This window comes from Lissotriton vulgaris, chromosome 2_2, assembly GCF_964263255.1.
Source record: "Lissotriton vulgaris chromosome 2_2, aLisVul1.2, whole genome shotgun sequence".
Lineage (NCBI taxonomy): Eukaryota > Metazoa > Chordata > Amphibia > Caudata > Salamandridae > Lissotriton > Lissotriton vulgaris.
In genome coordinates, this window is record NC_141688.1 from 239,433,780 (window position 1) to 239,452,311 (window position 18,532).

The following is an 18,532-nucleotide window of genomic DNA, read 5'->3' on the forward strand; positions in this document are numbered from 1 at the left end:
ACCAGCCCTCAAAAGCCTTAGTGGCACAATCGACAAAGTCAGACCAATCTTGAGACTGCGTTTTCTGGGTATCCCTGAACAGCACCCTGTACTGTTCAGTGGTTAGGCCAAACCCTTCAACAAGTGTATTCTTCAAGACTTGGTAATTGTTAGCCTCCTCTACCCTTGTGGTGAGGAGCTTGTCTCTACCTTTACCTTCAAAGGAGAGCCACAAGATAGCTGCCCACTGACTCTGGGGAACACCTTGCACAGTGCAGGCCCTCTCCAAAGCAGTAATCCATTTGTGGATGTCGTCCCCTTGTTTAAAGGGGGGCACTATCTTACCAAGGTGTTTTGTATCAAAACTCCTTTCCCTATTGCTAGGTACAATGCTGCCACCAGTGGGGACTACCCCACTTAACTGTTGCTCTCTAGCAAAGGCAAGCCTTTCTTTGGCCAGGGCAAGTTCTTCCCTTTCAATCCTCAGATTAGCTGCCCTTTCTTTAGCTTCGTACACTCTCCTCTGAGGGGACGTCATCCCTCTTTGAGAAGAGTTGTGAGAGCCATTGGTTTGAAGGGATCTGCCAGAGCCTCTTGACAGAGATCTGGCTCGTCCATTCCCAATGTTAAGCTGACCTGACAGTAGCCCTGGGGGGTCCCCCAGTACCACTATCATGTTTGCTTAAGTTGGACCTGGTTAGTCTACCGACTTCTACCTGTCCCTTGTCTGCCTCATCCCCAGAGGGATCCTCATCCTCATCCTCCTCCACGTTCTCATTCTCGGCGGAGAGGAGGATTAGGTCAGGGTCACCTCTGGTTCCCTCGAGGGGAGGCATGTCTCCTTCTGGATTAGAAGGGCTAAGAAGCTTCTCAGCCTTTCTGGCATCATAAGTCTCTAGGAGACCAATCAGAAAGGAGGTGGTGGGGTTAGCCCCTTGCTTAATCTTCCTAGAGGTACATACTTGTCGTAACTCATGGAAGTTAAGCGCAGTATATCTTGAAGAGATAACCTGTGGAGGGTCAACTGACACAAGGGGAGACTCAGAGTTTCCTCCTTTGTCCGACATACTGCTTCTAGTGTGGTGTAAGTGATGCACCTACCTACACTATGGGTTTACCTACTGATCCCTTGCTAAGAGTTGCAGCCAAGGTGTGCTAAGCCTTGAGGAGCTACAACAGCTGGTTCAGTAGAACTCAGAGTATTCTAAGCTTTAGTTATATGTACTAACAGTACTTATGTGATCTTTCAACAAGATATTCTTAGGATACGCGTGGTAAAACAACAGCAAGCTCAAATCCCACCGCTGCCACCAATGTGAGAAGTTGGCCCGATATGCAGCGTTCGCTATTCTAGCGACCACTATGTATCGTTCCAAACGACCCTTATGGTGATTGGTTGTAAGTCAACCTTAGACCAGCTATCCTAGTAGCGTGGATACGAGCAGTCTTCGGGCTAAACTCTAGAGGGCGTGTTAAGCCAGCTGTAATACCATCACATACCCCTTGAACCCCTTGAAGTGAAAGGACACCACACAAGTGTTATGAAAATAAACAGTATATTTATTAAGAATCACAACAGCCCTGTACTCTTTATGAGGACAGGGTACTAAGCACAGAACCAAAGCTCTTAGAAAATACTTCAAGTGCACAATTAAAAACAAGTGCCCGAGGACACGGAAAGTTTAGTGGTCTCGGGCGGACCCGATAAGGCAAGTCGGAAGCGAGGGACTCGGGACCCTAGAGTAAAGAGGCTATGCAGGCACCGAAATGCCGAAGTTACCTAGCCACGAGGGCTGCGGCTGCACAAGTCTTACAGGCGTCGGGGGTCTTCGCTGACGAGCCAGGAGCCGGAAGAAAAGGAGTTGCTGGCCGGCGACCAGTGATGAATAGTTCGTAGAGATCCAAGCCTGGATCAGAGATCGATGATACCTGAAAGCAGAGGGGGCCAAGTTCGTACTACTAGCCAGTAGTCAGAGGGTACCAGGAAGGCACCGGATGGCCGTCACCTCGACTAGGTGAGTGGGCGACGCTAGGCTCTGCAGTCTCACGGACCAGGAGGCGTTGTCGGCGACCAGGATGGAGGTGCGAGCTGTCCCACGAAGGTTGATGCTGTCGGCGTCGCTGGGCCCAGGATTGGGGCAACAAGCCTTGGCAGATCTCAGGGCCACGTGGTGGGCCTAAGATGGCGTCTTGAGTGGACCAGGAGGGTCCGGGGTGCTCCTCTCGAAAAAGGGAGCAAGGGCCGATCTGGAGCAACCAGACCAGCAGTGTTGGTTGTCGGATGTCGTCAAGGAAGGGCACAAGCCAGCGGCTAGTGACCAGACAACGTGCTGAGCAGCGAGCAGAAGGGCCCCACGCAGATCGTGGAGATGCTGGGAGGCTGCGCTTCGGTGCTGGAGCGGCTCAGGGTCGGGGCTTCTCGGACCCCAGAGCACTCACCAGAGAATTACTTCGATGGTCGTGCTGATTAAGAAAGCGTGCAGGTTTTGATGATGGCCGGTCCCTCGAGGTCCCGTCGCACCCACAGATCACAGCTGAGCTGATGACGTGGGTAGAGGTCGGAGGTGCCAGGGAAGCCGGTTCTCGTCGAGCTGGGCAGTCGGATCCTTGAGGAAGGACTTGCAGCAAACCGCAGAGTTCTTAGATGGTGCCCGCTGGTGCAGGGTGACTACTCCTTAGTCACAAGGGAGAAATCTTGAGAAGAGTCTCGAAGTCCTTTCGTAGAAAGTATTCTTGATTCAAAGATGATCTAATTTGGAAGGGTCCCTGCTCCGGCCTTTATCCTAAAGAAAGGGGTGGGTACATGACTAGGTCCTGCCCTAAGGGTGGGACCAGGAAGGGGGGTAGTTATACCCCTCTCCCCTGCCGGACTTTCCCCAGGCCAGGGCTGGCGCCCCTGGAACTGGTTCTGACCGGCAGATGCGTAGTGAGCACCGGGGTGCCACTCCGCAGTCACCTTCTCGCAAAAGCCCTACCTACCCAGAATACACAAACCCTGTCTGGGACGGTGCGAACACCGCCCTCGACAGGAAACCCTTTGTCCAAGCGCTCCTCGCTGGAAGGACTCCCAGCAGCAGGAGGTCAGACTCGTGTCTGTGGTGGCAGCATCCATTTTGTGGAGCTGAGGCTTTCGTTAACTTTAACCGGGGTTCACAGTTACGTACATGTTGTGTCCCTCTAGAAGGGCGGAATGCTAACCTCGTCGCCAGAATTGGTGAGGGGGCAGTATCCCGATTCGTATGACACCTTACTCGACATGTCTTGATAACGCGATACCGAAGTTACCAATATGGTACGCGTTATCATGGAACAGCCATTGGGTCTGGATTCCGCAAGCTGCAACCGGGCTCGGCTCGGGCCAGAACCCAGTTCACACGAGCCCACGCACTCTGCCTTCAGGATTGTCAAGGCCTGCCATAGGAGTGACTGATAGGAACTCGGGTGTCCATTGTACGGTTAGATATAGGGCTACTATATCTAAAGCAAAGGGTGATTACACGACTTTGCCCCAGCTGTCATGCAGCCAGTGGTGTCAAATTTGGGAGGCCAGCCAGGGGTGGCATAATACATGCTGCAGCCCCTGGCGGCCCTGGGTACACCTATGCCCTGAGTTACAGGGTCTGATAAGGTGGCCCAGTACCAATTGGTAAATGCACCTAGGGTACATGTTGTAATTTAGAGAGAGAACAGCCAGGCTGTGGGTCTGATTGGCAGGCCCACAGCCAGAGAAAGTCGTAAACCAGTGAAACAAAAGCAAAAAATCTGGGTGATCATAGGATTGCAGACCCTACTCTCCTACAATGGTGCAGGGCAATGTTCCCACTGTGTGTAATTTACAGTACCCCTTCTGGAACTTGTTTTATGCAGAAAATGGTTACCAAAATGTTGAAAGCAAAATAAATCACCATAATTAACAGACTTTAAATATAAATCTTCAGCATCAAATGCAGCATAATATTTTAAATCAGAGAATAATGATTCTACGGCCTGAACATTCCAATCATCAGAACGTATGTTTTGTTTTACCACATCCCCCATGTTTACTCTTAGTACATTTGGGACATTAACCACTTCAGTGGGAACATGAATTTGAAATTTAACTGCATCCCACACAATCCCATCAAGAACCGGCCAAGCTGTGATGTTAACAAAGTTCAAGTCTCTTTTAGGCTGTGTGTAGAATGTGAAGAGGAAAAGGGGGCCAAAGTTCCATTAAGATGCCGAATGCATGTTCTCGCCTCGACATAGTGTCCATCCATGATACGGAAAAAATAAAACACAAAACCAAATGACATAAAAAGGTATACTGAAAAAAGCACTAGCCAAATATATGTCCAAGGGGGAATCAAAAAATGTTTCTTGAATAAAGAGGCATAAATTGCACAACTTGAGGGTTTTGTCAAAGTCACTGAAGCAGAGTCAAATGAGAATCTTGAGTCCGTGGCCAAACGTGTTTGTAAGTCATGCATCCATAAATCAGCAGGATAGGCATAATCGAGGTCATCAATGTAATTAACGGGGAAAGTGTTCATTAAAGGATTGGAAATGACAGGCATCTCGAGGGCCACTTCTGGCTCAGCAGCTGCAGTAATGGCCAAAACAGAATTTCTCACCATCGAAGGACAGGAGACTGCTGGTGTCATGCTATGAGGAATTGGCCACCCAGTGTATCTTGACATTGTCAATTGCGATAAACCTGTTTTCCTTACGACCTGGAAGTGGTGGTAATATGACTGTTCTTGTGCCCTTCACTCCAAGAACTGGGACCGGTGCTCAATAGGAAGGACCAAATTCTTTCTTGTTATCGATCTTCTCTCGAACCAGTTCTCCAACTTTGGGTAGCCAGCCAACTACCGGGATCTGCAACGCATCATCCGACGTGGAGGGCAAATGTTCCTTAGCAAGACTGTCTCTGGTCTTTTGTAGATCCTGTAAAACATTGCAATGTTCATCTACGTCAAAGGCCGTGGCTTGAGCCACGCAGTCTAGACAGTCAATGTCAGGGACATACATCTTGATACCAAAGTGCATTTCGTACGGGGTCCGCCCACCCAGAGACCTTCTAGGGAGATTATTAAGAGCACGCTGCACGTCATTGAGATGGGCCAGCCAGTTTCTGCCACTGCCTATAACTCGAGCTGTCAAAGATTGCTTTAAGTCACGGTTCATTCGTTCCACTACAATATTACCCTCAGGTCTGTATAGAGACGAAAACTTGACTTGGACCCCCAACTAAACCATAGCATCCTTATACGCCTTAGAGGCAAAAGCCGGACCCTGATCAGAATGGAAGGTACCACAGGCAAAAATCCCTACAAAATCACGCAAATCTCTTATGACAGTCCGTGCATCAGCGCAGCGACGGGGCCATACCCACATTAAGCGTGTGCATGAATCAACTGCTACTAAGATGTACTTATACGCAGTATCAGAAGAAAAAGGACCGCAGTGATCTAAATAAACGCATCCAAGTGGTTTATTAGAAAAGTACAACTGTGTCTGTGGCGGATGCGCAGCAGTTGAAGGCTTGATCTGCTGGCAAATGTCACATTGAAGGACATAATCACTCGTCTGTTTGTACAGTCCCCGCCACCAGAACCTCTGTTGTAGCTGAGTTACAGTGGCTGAGATGCCCGCATGCGCAGACCCCACACCTTCATGAGCCGCTGTAATCAAAGTAACTCTGCAATCCGAGTTGGGAATCAAACGTTTGCCAACATCAGGAATTTTCACGTAAGGAACCTTATCGGGACTTAAGTGGTATGTGTACTTTGAAGGGAACCCCGCAGGATATTTACCTCCCTTCTCAGTGGCAGCAACAGCCGCCAAGATGTCATCATCTATTTTACTTTTGGACCGTGTAACTGCTGCAACTAAATATTTAGATACTGCTGACTTCGCTGCTTCATCAGCAAGCAAATTACCGACAGCGTGGACTCCCACACGCTGATGGCCGAGAGAATGAATCACAAACACAAGTGGCAACTGCTCTTTAAGCTCAGCCACTCGGACCCAGATCATTTTATGTTTTATTGTGCCACTCTTGGAATCACAAAATTCATTCTGAATCCAAAAGATTAAGTTCTCATTGTAAGACTGGACACAGTAGTAAGAATCACTTACGATAAGAGTAGTCACCCTAGGGTCAGCGTACTCCAATGCAAGCATCAGAGCACGAAACTCTGCTAATTGTGCAGTGCAGTCTACAAGTGTCTGCGTGTGCACGACACTGGACTTGAACTCATCGTTCACCATGGCACCGACCACAATGGTGCATGCGGAAACGTAGGCATGTTTAGAGCCATGCGCAACCTGCGCCGAACCATCGGCGTAAATGATGCAATGGAAATCCTCCAGGGGTCGCATTGCTAATGGAGCCGGATGAACGAATTCATACTGTAAGTACTCCTGCGACCGTAATGTGGCGTCAAAGATAAATGTGACATCCTGAGATGTCAAGGACACAGCCCATTGAATCCACAGAGGGTGCAAAGCTTTAGAATTAGGTACACTGGCTTTTGTGACTGCCTCCAAGGCAGGACACGGGGTAACAACCAACATGCACTTTACCTGTGACAGGGCCCGTTCCTTAAGAATAGCCATCGGCACAGCCGTCAAAACTTTTTCCACAGTGGAAAAGCGCAATTCAGCCGAAGTGTACAAGTGTGACTTGTAAGCAATAGGCACTGTGTCTCCTTCATTAAAAGTCAGGTACGTGAAACTTACCGTCCCAAGGATAATTCTTATCACCAGGTTGGTCTGATTATCACGAGTCAGTAAGAATTTAGAAGCGAGCAGATCAGCCTGCAAAGACTGCAGTATAGCCGAATGCTCAGGCAGCCAGCATGATTTGGTAAAAGATGGTTGTATCAAAGCTTACAAAGGCTTGATACGCTGGGCATATTCCGGAATGTAAGTTCTCCCGAAATTCAAAAAGCCCAGTAAAGACTCTAATTTTTTCAGTGTTGTCGGAGCGCGCAATTGTGAGTATTTCTCCAGGAAGTGAGGAGCCAATCCCTTTCCTTCATTGTTAAGCTCGTAGCCCAGAAACAACACCGTGTACTCTGCAAAGTGCGATTTTGCAAAGTTAAACTTGTAACCGAGATCTGCAAAGTTACAAATGATTCCGTTTACTCGACACAGATGCTCCCATAGTTCGTCGTCTGTGAGATATATGTCATCCACATATGAACAAGCATCTGGGTCGATCCTCTCCAAAAGAGAGACGATGCGGACGGAAAAAACACCAGGACTATTCATATAGCCCATAGGTAGACGCCGAAACATTTTTTGCACACCATCGCATGTGAAGGAGGTCCATTGGGAACTTAGACCATCCAATCTATGGGCATAAAAACTATTGGAAATGTCAAGCGTGGTTTTGAACCGCTTACGCACAAGACTATTCACTAGGGCAGAGCCGTGAGTATTCTGTACTGCACAGTTACTCCAATGCGAGTTTAAATGCCGGTAATCCAAAACCAAACGATATGAGCCATCAGGCTTGTTTACAATAAAAAGAGGGTTATTCATCGGTGACACACACGTTTCAATTACACCTTGATATTCCAATTGTTCAAGGATTGGCGCGACGAAAGCTTTTGCTTCACGCCAAATAGGTTATTGAGGTTGAGGCTGTGGCTGAGACTGCAAAGGAATCTCGTGGCTCGGGGACAATTTATCCCAACCACACTGATTGCGATACACAGCCGGCACCAGAGCTAGAACCCACTCTTCTGCAAAATCGAGACTGTGTTCGCGAAACTGGGGAGGATCACCTCCTCCCCTCGCAGAGCTGCGAGCACAAAAGGTGGGGGCCAGTCAGCCTCCGAAAGCAAAATGTCATATGTAGACGAAAGATTTTCCCAACATACCCCTTTTATGATTCGTTGTATATCACCTTCAATTAACAGGACAATTTCAAAAAGTCTATCAGGGGGAGCAACTCTGGTGTCGGCTGTTTCAATGACAACATAAGCATCAGTCGCTGTCACCTTCAGTAGTGGACGGAGCGCCTCTCTCACTATGGTAATCTCCGCCGCGTTGTCCAGCAAGGTCAGAGCCCACGTCAGATTCCGAAGCCGCGTTCTCCCTATCTGGGTAATATCGATGCGCTGTTAAGGCTGCGACGTTCTTCTTGGCAAACTGTGGTCTCCTAGGCGTAAAGCCTTCTTGCTTTTCTGCACCGTTCCTTGGGCGGGGCTGGTCCCGTCCTTGCTGGCCACCCTGACCCCTGCCGTCCCCTCCACCACTGGTCGTCAGAGCCGATGAGTCCTGAAAGGAACGAGGAGAGCGTTGGTCAGAAGCCTGAAAACGATCAGGAGTCTTAATCGTCGCGCGGTCGCGCAAGTCATGAACACGTTCCGACTGCGCAGGCAAAGGAGACGCAGGACGAGGGACCTGTGTTTGTTGTTGTTGAGGTTGCTTTCCCTGTTTCTGTTTTTTAGGCCAATTTTGTTTTTTGGACTTGGGCTGAACTTCCGTCTCCGAAGTTTGTCCCTGGGGCTGCTTTTTATCTTTAACAGAAAAAGGCTTAACACCCTTACTATTGCGACCCATGGTTTTATAAGCCGCCACAATAATCTTCGCTAACTGTCGGGGTTTCTCAGCCTCGGGAAGCGCCGCTAACGTGCTAGCAACCTGAAAGTTCACTGCATCCCCCTTGACATTAACAAGGATCAGATCGCAAACTACATCAAAGGTGCCACACAGGCGCATGCCCAACTCGACCGCAGATTCCGGTCCGTGATCATCTTGAACACGTTTAAGGACCGAAGACAGCACGGACATAGACGGGGTGCCGTAGCACCGAGCATAGACCGCTGTAAAAGTCTTACCCCAGGTCTCACAGTCAACGAGCTCAGGGGCCAAATCTTTTGGCAAACTAAGCATGAGAATCCGGTGTTTTTCACCAGGAGTCGTATTAGGAAACACAGCTTCCAGCTGGTCAAATTTCTCGGCAAGCCAGAAAGGAAAATCATCCTTTTCCTGGGGCTTCTTGCCCATAACGGCATTGACCATGACAGGACTGATTTTCAAACAACCCTGCCCCGCCGGAAGCGCCGCACCCCCGGGGCTCCACCCGGATGATTGCGGCCCTTGTAATGCACTAAGGCTCTAATCACGGCAATCGCAACTACATGTAGTCGTCGGAGTTCAGCCACATTACAATTGCCATGTAGAGGATGAGGAGTAAATCCAGCCAAAACAGGCCAACTAACGCCTGGAATGGACAAAGGACCTAACCACGGAGCGGTTAAAGAATGGGGTAGGGCGCCACCAAACCAAACTCCATGCTGCCAATCATCAATAGGTACTTACTGTGCTCTGTACGGAGTATACTCATTAGGTACAACCGTGGGAGTGTACGTGTGGAAGACGCCTGAATTCGCGTCCACCACCGGAAATGTCACCCATGAATAAAAGAGTTCGTAAGGGAAAGCATGTTTCGCACTCACCACTATAATCACAGCCAAGCCTTCCAAAGGTACATTGTAAGCCTGCAAATGATCTCGCACCGCAATGCGACTATGCTGCGGAATGTCCAAGGCTTGGGTCATGACAGCACAGGAATTAGAAAAAACAAAATAAACTTTGTAGCACAACTGGGTAGTAATTCAAGGAAACCGTTTTGAGAAAGATTCAAGCTTGAAAAGACCTATTACAAAAATAGGTAGGTTTTTCAACACCACCGTTTACCGGAAACGTCAGTGAAGGTGTTAAGGATTGAATGATATAAAACTCGACTGTCATGATATAAGGCCAACATCGTATGGGCGCCATGTAGCGGGAATTCCGTTCTCCTGCAGAACTGTGCATAGAGACCTGGAACCTCAGTGAATTAGGATGGCCCAAAACTCACCTCAGTACCCAAAATCCCCTTACCGAGCTAGCTACAGTGTCTCATTGGACATAACAAACTCCCAATGTTTAGACAGACCAGAACATGAACTTAGAATACCTCAGGTATCGTGGAACACATGAACACTCTTTCGTTATATAATCATCACAAACCAGAACGTGGAGTAAAAGAGGACACGTGCATGTTTGAAATGTTTATTTACTAATGCAAAGTTCTCAAACGCAGTATCTTGTATAATACTAGAAAACATATTATAAGCAACAAAGTTATCAGCATAGTTATCAGTCCATAAAAGGCAAATGGTGACAGCATACTAAGATGCTGAAATGAATAGAAATTAATAACGTCTAATTCACACCCTCCCTATTTAGCATAGTATTTTATATCTATGAAGGTCTCATTTGGGGTTTTAGCAGGGCGGGCCCATACCTCAAAATCTCAGTGGCAGGAGGATCACAACATCTTCCACCAGCTCTCTGCATGCGAAGCACATCAAGTGTGTTTTTGTGCGTTCAGCACAACAATATAAAACTCGCCTAGAGCCAGATTTTAGCAGCAGCATGTGTGTTATGTCTATAGGGGTGCGAAGATCAAACTTTACAACAACACTGGGTTAAGTTATCCGTGTAGCCTTCAGCACTCACTGTGCAGACAGAGTGCAGAACAAAACTGATATCAGAGCAATAACATATTATTTCTCTAGTAAATCACAAAGCTCTTCTGGGTTGAAAGCTAAAACAACAATTATGTGTTGTGTGCAAAAGTGAAGCTAGAATGAAAACGGCGTGCAAACATTTAATAAACTCATGCTAACTTAACACAGTATGTAGAAAAGAAGTAGCTATATGACTCCCCCCCAATGATCAGAGCACTGTCAGAAATCATGTTAAGTCAGAACCAGGAAGGGGTTTAACCTGAAAACAAAGCTCAATAATAATGAGCTAATCTATTTTTCAAACGAATATATGAAGGCCTATAGGGGCCAAGTGTTATTGTTCCAACCTTTGAAAATATAAGTCAATAGGTCTGGGACGTATAAAAAATTCTCACACATGAAAAACAAAAGGCACTGTCCAAAAATATAAAAATGCACGTGCCGAAATAAGTAAAAAACTCCAGGGCATCTCACGATAGAACTGAATATGCAAAATATGCAGCCGCAGCCTCCAACATGAAATCACTGTCATCATCTGAAAACAGTTCAGCTATCTAATTAAGTAGTGGGAAGGAACATGCATGCTGCTCCGTCACTGGATCCTCTATTAACATCAGAGGACAACTCGGTGGGTTCTCAAGAAAGCCCCTTGCCAAGAACTCATGCTTTGCTGCGATTAAATCCCAATGACCCATTAGTCCATGCATCGCTGCCAAGGCCATAATCCTTTCGCCAGAACAAACCAACTCGTGAGCAACTACGGGGCTCATCAGATGATTAAAATCAACGTCAGGAGACACCGTCAAGCAGAGACACAAATCAAGGGTCCAGTGGAAATCGCAGCTCAGGCAATGAAACACAGGCTGGACACATGTGAAATAGGAAAATCGAAACGATAATCCAAACGCTGTGCTTAAAGTCGCAAGCGGCAGGGTGCCATAGTAATCAAGCATCCAGTTGCGCAACAGTGACAAGAGGGGCTCTTCTGCTCCTAATGCAGGATGGGCATCCATTTGTAATTAAACAAAATACCACCAATATGCCCGCAGCTAAAGCCAGCAAGACAGGGAAGCCTCCAAACAAACTCGAAAAAATAGAATAAAAGAAAGCAGGGATGACCCCAAATATTTTTTCAAAAGAAGTCACGAGACCGCTGCTAACTAATTTAAAAAAAGTGAGCAAGGCCGGAAGTGGAGGAGGCATTAAAGATTTGATAAACTAGCTTGCTGAAATGTAACGATAAATCAGTATTTAAAAGCGCCTGAACTTATGTGCGTGTGTTAGCTATGTGAAGGACGAATGTTTCTCGGGCCGAACTCAGGGCCACCTCTTTCTGAGACAAAAGGGCTCTTATTCTAGTCATGCCATTGAACTCTGCCTTCAAGGTTGGGATGCGCGGCCAGATGGAAACATCTGAATTCCCATGCGTAGGGGGATACGGCTCGGGCCATGACAGCACAGGAATTAGAAAAAACAAAGTAAACTTTGTAGCACAACTGGGTAGTAATTCAAGGAAACCGTTTTGAGAAAGATTCAAGCTTGAAAAGACCTATTACAAAAATAGGTAGGTTTTTCAACGCCACCGTTTACCGGAAACGTCAGTGACGGTGTTAAGGATTGAATGATATACTACTCGAGTGTCATGATATAAGGCCAACAACATATGGGCGCCATGTAGCGGGAATTCCGTTCTCCTACAGAACTGTGCATAGAGACCTGGAACCTCGGTGAATTAGGATGGCCCAAAACTCACCTCAGTACCCAAAATCCCCTTACCAAGCTAGCTACAGTGTCTCATTGGTCATAACAAACTCCCAATGTTTAGACAGACCAGAACATGAACTTAGAATACCTCAGGTATCGTGGAACACATGAACACTCTTTCGTTATATAATCATCACAAACCAGAACGTGGAGTAAAAGAGGACACGTGCATGTTTGAAATATTTATTTACTAATGCAATGTTCTCAAACGCAGTATCTTGTATAATACTAGCAAACATATTATAAACAACAAAGTTATCAGCATAGTTATCAGTCCATAAAAGGCGAATGGTGACAGCATACTAAGATGCTGAAATTAATAGAAATTAATAACGTCTAATTCACACCCTCCCTATTTAGCATAGTATTTTATATCTATGAAGGTCTCATTTGGGTTTTAGCAGAGCGGGCCCATACCTCAAAATCTCAGTGGCAGGAGGATCACATCATCTTCCACCAGCTCTCTGCGTGCGAAGCTCATCAAGTGTGTTTTTGTGCGTTCAGCACAACAATATAAAACTCGCCTAGAGCCAGATTTTGGCAGCAGCATGTGTGTTATGTCTATAGGGGTGCGAAGATCAGACCTTACAACAACACTGGGTTAAGTTATCCGTGTAGCCTTCAGCACTCACTGTGCAGACAGAGTGCAGAACAAAACTGATATCAGAGCAATAACATATTATTTCTCTAGTAAATCACGAAGCTCTTCTGGGTTGAAAGCTAAAACAACAATTATGTGTCGTGTGCAAAAGTGAAGCAAGAATGAAAATGGCGTGCAAACATTTAATAAACTCATGCTAATTTAACACAGTATGTAGAAAAGAAGTAGCTATATGTCACCGCTGCGTTCGGGAGGCGCATATCCACGCAGATGCGGACCTGGCCTGGCTGTTTTGGCTTGCGGGCTACCACGATCGGGAACACCCACGGGGTGGGCCCACTAACCTTTTCCATGATGCCTTGCTTCTCTAATGTTTCCAGCTCCTCTCCAACTTTTTTCCTCAGGTGAAATGCAATGCGCCTATGTCGCAGTGCCATGGGCTGGACTGATGGATCAATGTGGAGGGAGACACCCTCCACCCGATGCCTTTGAAGACTTTGCTAAATTCTTCCAGTATGGTGTCTAATTCTTCGGTTAGCACAGCCATGGCAAATGAAATCAGTCTCAGTTCTTCCGCCGCTTGCCCACTGATCAGCATGCCACTGCCTTCTCTCGTGACGTACACTGTGGTGGGTACTTTCAGGTCCTGATGCTGTAGTTCAGTCTTGAAACACCCAATTTGGGGAATTGGTGTCTTCTGTCCGTATGCGAATACTCTAATTTTAGCTACGCGTAGGGGAGGCCGGGCGCTTAGCTGGTCATATACGTTAGCTGCCATTAGCTCAATTGATGCTCCCCTATCAATGATCGCCCTCACTTCCTGTTGATGGACTTTGATGCGACACTTTGGGAGGCACCTCTTCTTCCTTTGTGGCTGGGCGATGGTGAATAGGTAATGGGCAGGGTAGTCACCCGTGTCGTCGTCCATATCTTCGCTGTCCCGTTCTCCCATTACAGCATGTGTTGCCTCCCTCTTGGTTTTCGTTGATCTGCATTCTGCAGCAAAGTGGTTCATCCATCCACATGCGCTACACTTCTTCCCCCTTGCCGGGCAGTCCTGCAGGCGGTGGGGCTGGCCTCCACAGTACCCACACTACTTGCGGTTGTCCTGCTGTTTCTTGCCTCCATATTGGCGCGCTTTGGCTTCATGACGTTTACTTTCTCCGCCATGTTGACCTGCTCCAATTTGATGGGTCGGTGGAGGGCTGCTTCCATGTGGGAGGCTCTGGCCTGCGATAGTTCTTTAGAGTGCCCCAGTTTGAGGATATCTGCCAACGGCTTGCCGTCTTCTTGAAGGATGTTAACTCTAAGTTTGGAGGAGTAGCACCCCTGAATTATCTGCCCTCGAATCTCTTCCTGCTCATCGCTGAATCCACACGTGCTGGCTAGTTCTTTTAACCTCCCTTGGAATATGTCCAGCGACTCTTCCTCCTCTTGTTTGGCATGGCGGAAAATGAACCTCTCATAGTCTTTGCTCGCCATAGGTTTGAAATGCGCGTTTAGGGCATTGAGGAGGGTGTGGTATGTCTTTGGGGTTGCTTCCACCAGCGTTTTGTATATTTTGTGGATGTCCTTACCTCCAAGGTGGAGAATTAATAGTCTGCGTCTTTCCCTGGCGGTGCCTGCCCCTTTGAAGTAAATTTGGAGGCGGTCTGTCCAATCTTTCCATCGTGGAGCTAGGGATGACGGGGCTCCGTCTACTATGAATGGTTCAATGGCGGGAATTGATGCCATTGTGACATGTGCATAGGCTTTCCTTTTCTGCGCGTGATCTGTCCCTTCTTAGGTGCCTCACCCTGGGCTGGTCTGGGAGTCGACTGATGTGGGGGTCCTTTTCTTACCTTGACCACCCTTTTCTCCAGGTCACTTTACTGGCCACCCCGATCTGAGTTCAGGTGTAGACCCTCGTGACTCATGGGCGTGGGCTGGATCCTCTTCTTCTCCCACTATGCGAAACGCTGGCTGCTCTGCCCTGCGTGCTGACGCAGGTGCCTGTGAGTCCGCGTGGCATTGGGATCTGGACACACTCTCCAGCGTGGTGGGTCCTCACTGGTGTTTTCTCATACCTATGGGCTCACCACAGGCCCTGGGGAGACACTCCATGGCAGAGTTCCGAAGCCTCAGACACCCCCATTGGGGCTTATTGCCTGCGTGAGTCGCGCTGAACTGCCGAGGGCAGGCATGCAGAAGGAGCCTGATGAGGTGGGGGCTTCATGGGCACAGCATGAGTTCTTTTACTACCTGGTCGCCAGTGTGATGTCCCTACTTGCAGGCGCGCCATTGTTCGTAGCGCCACCGCATAAATAATGCACTGGACACTCCGCTGATGTTCCGCGTGGTCCCGACTAACTTGGTCCGCCACGCCTTCTTTATTTATACAGAGCGCGCGTGACGTCATACGCCCTCATAAACGTATGGCGCGGGCAGACTTGATCGCTACCCGACGCCTCGGGTTACTACACTCCTTACTCCCTACAGACATACTAAAACCATAAAGAGTAAGAAACTGCCTTTTTCAAAATTTAGGATCAACATCTAGAAAAAGGTTTCATAACTTTTAGTCAATTAAATTTGTTTAAGAAACTATTTTTTGCCATATTTTGTACATTTTTTGGAAAAACTTAATAAAAGAAAGTGGCAAATCATGAGCACCGTTACAAATATATTCGTTTGATTAGAGCAGTAAAATGTGTCTTTGAGAAAAGTACTATTTGTGTCGGTATATTGATTTGGAAAATGATGCAGGTAATAATGCAAGCCTAATATGTGGCAGCGGTACCAACGTGCCCTGCAATTCATGTTATGGAATCCAACGGTAATGTTCCTTTGTGCTTCCGAGTTCAACGGTGAACGCTTACAAATCGCCGCCCTTCAGCATAGTTGGAAGGTTAATAGATATTTGGTCTGCTCACCTGGAGATGAAAAGATAGACGCAAGCGGAAAGTTCCCTTTCCCTGAGAGGTGCTTCCTCGTGTTTTGTGGAAGGTCCTGTCTCCGACTGGGCTCATGTCCTCAGAGCACCTGGTCACTGAACAGATTACAGAAGTCCTTCAAATTTCATTTGTAGAAATTATTGCGTTTTTCCTTTGGGTGCTTCAATTTGCCAGAAGCATGCGAAGTCTACTGCCATCTGCTGGATTTAATTGTGAAGAGCAGGCTTTACATCGAGAACCGGACCTTTCTCCCAAAGTGAGGTGTAAGAAATCATATAGTGTAGGAATTATACTATAAAATGTCTGAATGACTGAAAGATGGAAGGCAGTTTGTGTAGCTGTCCCCAATGTAAGACCAAGCGAAGGTACCGCTCTACACCCCTGTCCTATCCCCCTTTTATTTCACCTCTAACTTTTCTGTCCTTTCCTCCTTACATCTCTTTTATTCTTAAAAAATATAAGTAGTAAGGGGTAACTAAATAAGCATCAATGTAAGAAAAATTTTCGCCATTCGTAGTTTACCCTGCAACAATACCTGTGATTGTATACTGTATATAAAAATACTATTAAAATGTCTGGTGTAACAGAAATTGTCTGTAATTAGAGGTGAAATGTCGCTGTGTGAGGTAGATCTGTATGACAATGGTTGCTGCGTATAATATGTATGTGGTTTACAGATCTGTTAGAGTTGACACCCTTCGATAGTAAAATTGTAGCCTTCACCCCTTCTATTTTGTTGAATTCGTCTTTGCTGGCCCTAGGACTCGGTACATTTTACCACTGTTAACCAGTGCTAAAGTGCTTGTGCTCTCTCCTTAAAATATAATAAAATTGACCTATACCAAATTGGCACATTTAATTTACCTGTAAGTCCATTGTAAATTGTACTCCATGTACTCAGGACCAGTAATTTAAACGCTACTAGTGGGCCTGCAGCATTCATTGTGTCACCTACTAAAGTAGCACTTTAAAACATGTCTCAAAGGTGCCACTGTAGCCTGTAGTGCATTTTTAAACAGTCATTTTAACTTGACAAAATAAACCTTTTGCTAAGCCTAAATGTTTCTTTTTAACTGCTTAGCCGTGGTGCAAATCAGCAGCGGTGCAGCAGTTCTGCGGAGTGGGCGGGACCGTGTCAGCCAACGGAAGTGCGCAGCACAACGAAGGCAGCTCGAGCAACGCCCATTGGCCGACAGAAGCACGCAAGGGGTTAATACTTATAAGTCACCCTAAGATAGGCCCTAAAAGCTCCAAGGGCAGAGTGCATGGCATTTAAAGTAGAGCATGTGGTTTAAAGTTGTACATGTCCTAATAGTGGTACCCAGCCCTGAATTACACTTAAAAAAAACCTAGCCTGCACCACGCACAAAGGACCTGACACTACTCTTTTGTCACTGTAGACATTTGGGAGCCATTAACCCAGGTGTTGCCCTCACACTATGGCTGGTACTAGGGCTAAAAGGTGGCACTCCCAGATAGCATATCAGATCACTTCTGGGCTGTGGAAGACTAAGAAGTAGGACTGCCTTGCTGCCTGAGGAAGAAAGTCTTACCCTGTTCCCTGAACCCAGGACCAATAGAGTGACCCGAAGGGTTAGCTCCTGTGTGAGCTACAGGGACACAACAAGCTCTAGAGACCCTGCCTGCTGCTACTGGTCCCTGCTGAAGTGAGTACTAACCCCCATATTGTGCCCCCCCTCTCCCACAGGTCCTGGGCCCTCGGTGTGATGCGAGAGTGGCCTCCTCCTATCAAAATCCAAAACCTGGGATTGAAACACATTTTCAGCAAAACCTGCCATGAGAACTGGCAGGAGAGCAGGACCAACCTGAAAGCAGATCAGATGAAAGTGCATCACCACCAGTGGGATTGACTTCACCGCAGTTCTCGCTTCATTCTTCTCCGTTGCAGCAAATGCCTTTCAGCGGGACCTCTCCACAACGGTATCCAGCCTCTTGGAGCCCACTTCAGCTGCAGTCTGCAGCTTCATCCTCCTGGGGTATTTTGAGTTCCAGTAAAATGTCTACATCCGAAGGTAGAACTCTACATCGTTCTAAATAACAACCAGCACCCCATCGACGACGACAACCTCTATGACCTAAAATTCCAGTTTTTCTTGTGCTGAGCTTTTTCTGCCATTGTCACTGGCCTCACCAAGACTTTGTCCATTGGCTCCCCTTCAAAGACTCATCTTCAGATACAGCCTGGTACCTTCCCTTGCTGGGACGCCACCTGCTCAAGAACTCTCCTTACATTTCTTCCAAGTACGGAGGTAATCCGAGACCGGGGACAATCCACGCATTGTATCCAACCTGTGCTCCATCCCGGTCAGCTTTATCTTTGAACTTAGACCCAGTCTTGCTCAACCAGATACGCGTGGTTGGCACTTTGTTCCTAAATCTTTAACAATTCATAACTCTGGTTCTACCACTTGGATTTTGTTTGTTTTGATGTCATTGTATTGATTAAAATTCACTCTATTTTTCTTGTGTTGTGTTTCCACATTAATACTGTTTGAGTGCTGCATACATATTTTACAAATTGCCTCTAGGTTAATCCTGACTGCTTTTGTGCCAAGCTACCAGATGGTTAAGTACATGCTAGTTTAGTGACTTTTTGTGGTTCACCCTGACAAGGATTGGGTATATTGTTTGAGTGGGGCTTCCAGCTTTCTCAACTTATAATTAAATTTTTAACCATATGGGAAACCTAGGTGCATGGCAAGAAAGCGCTGTACAGA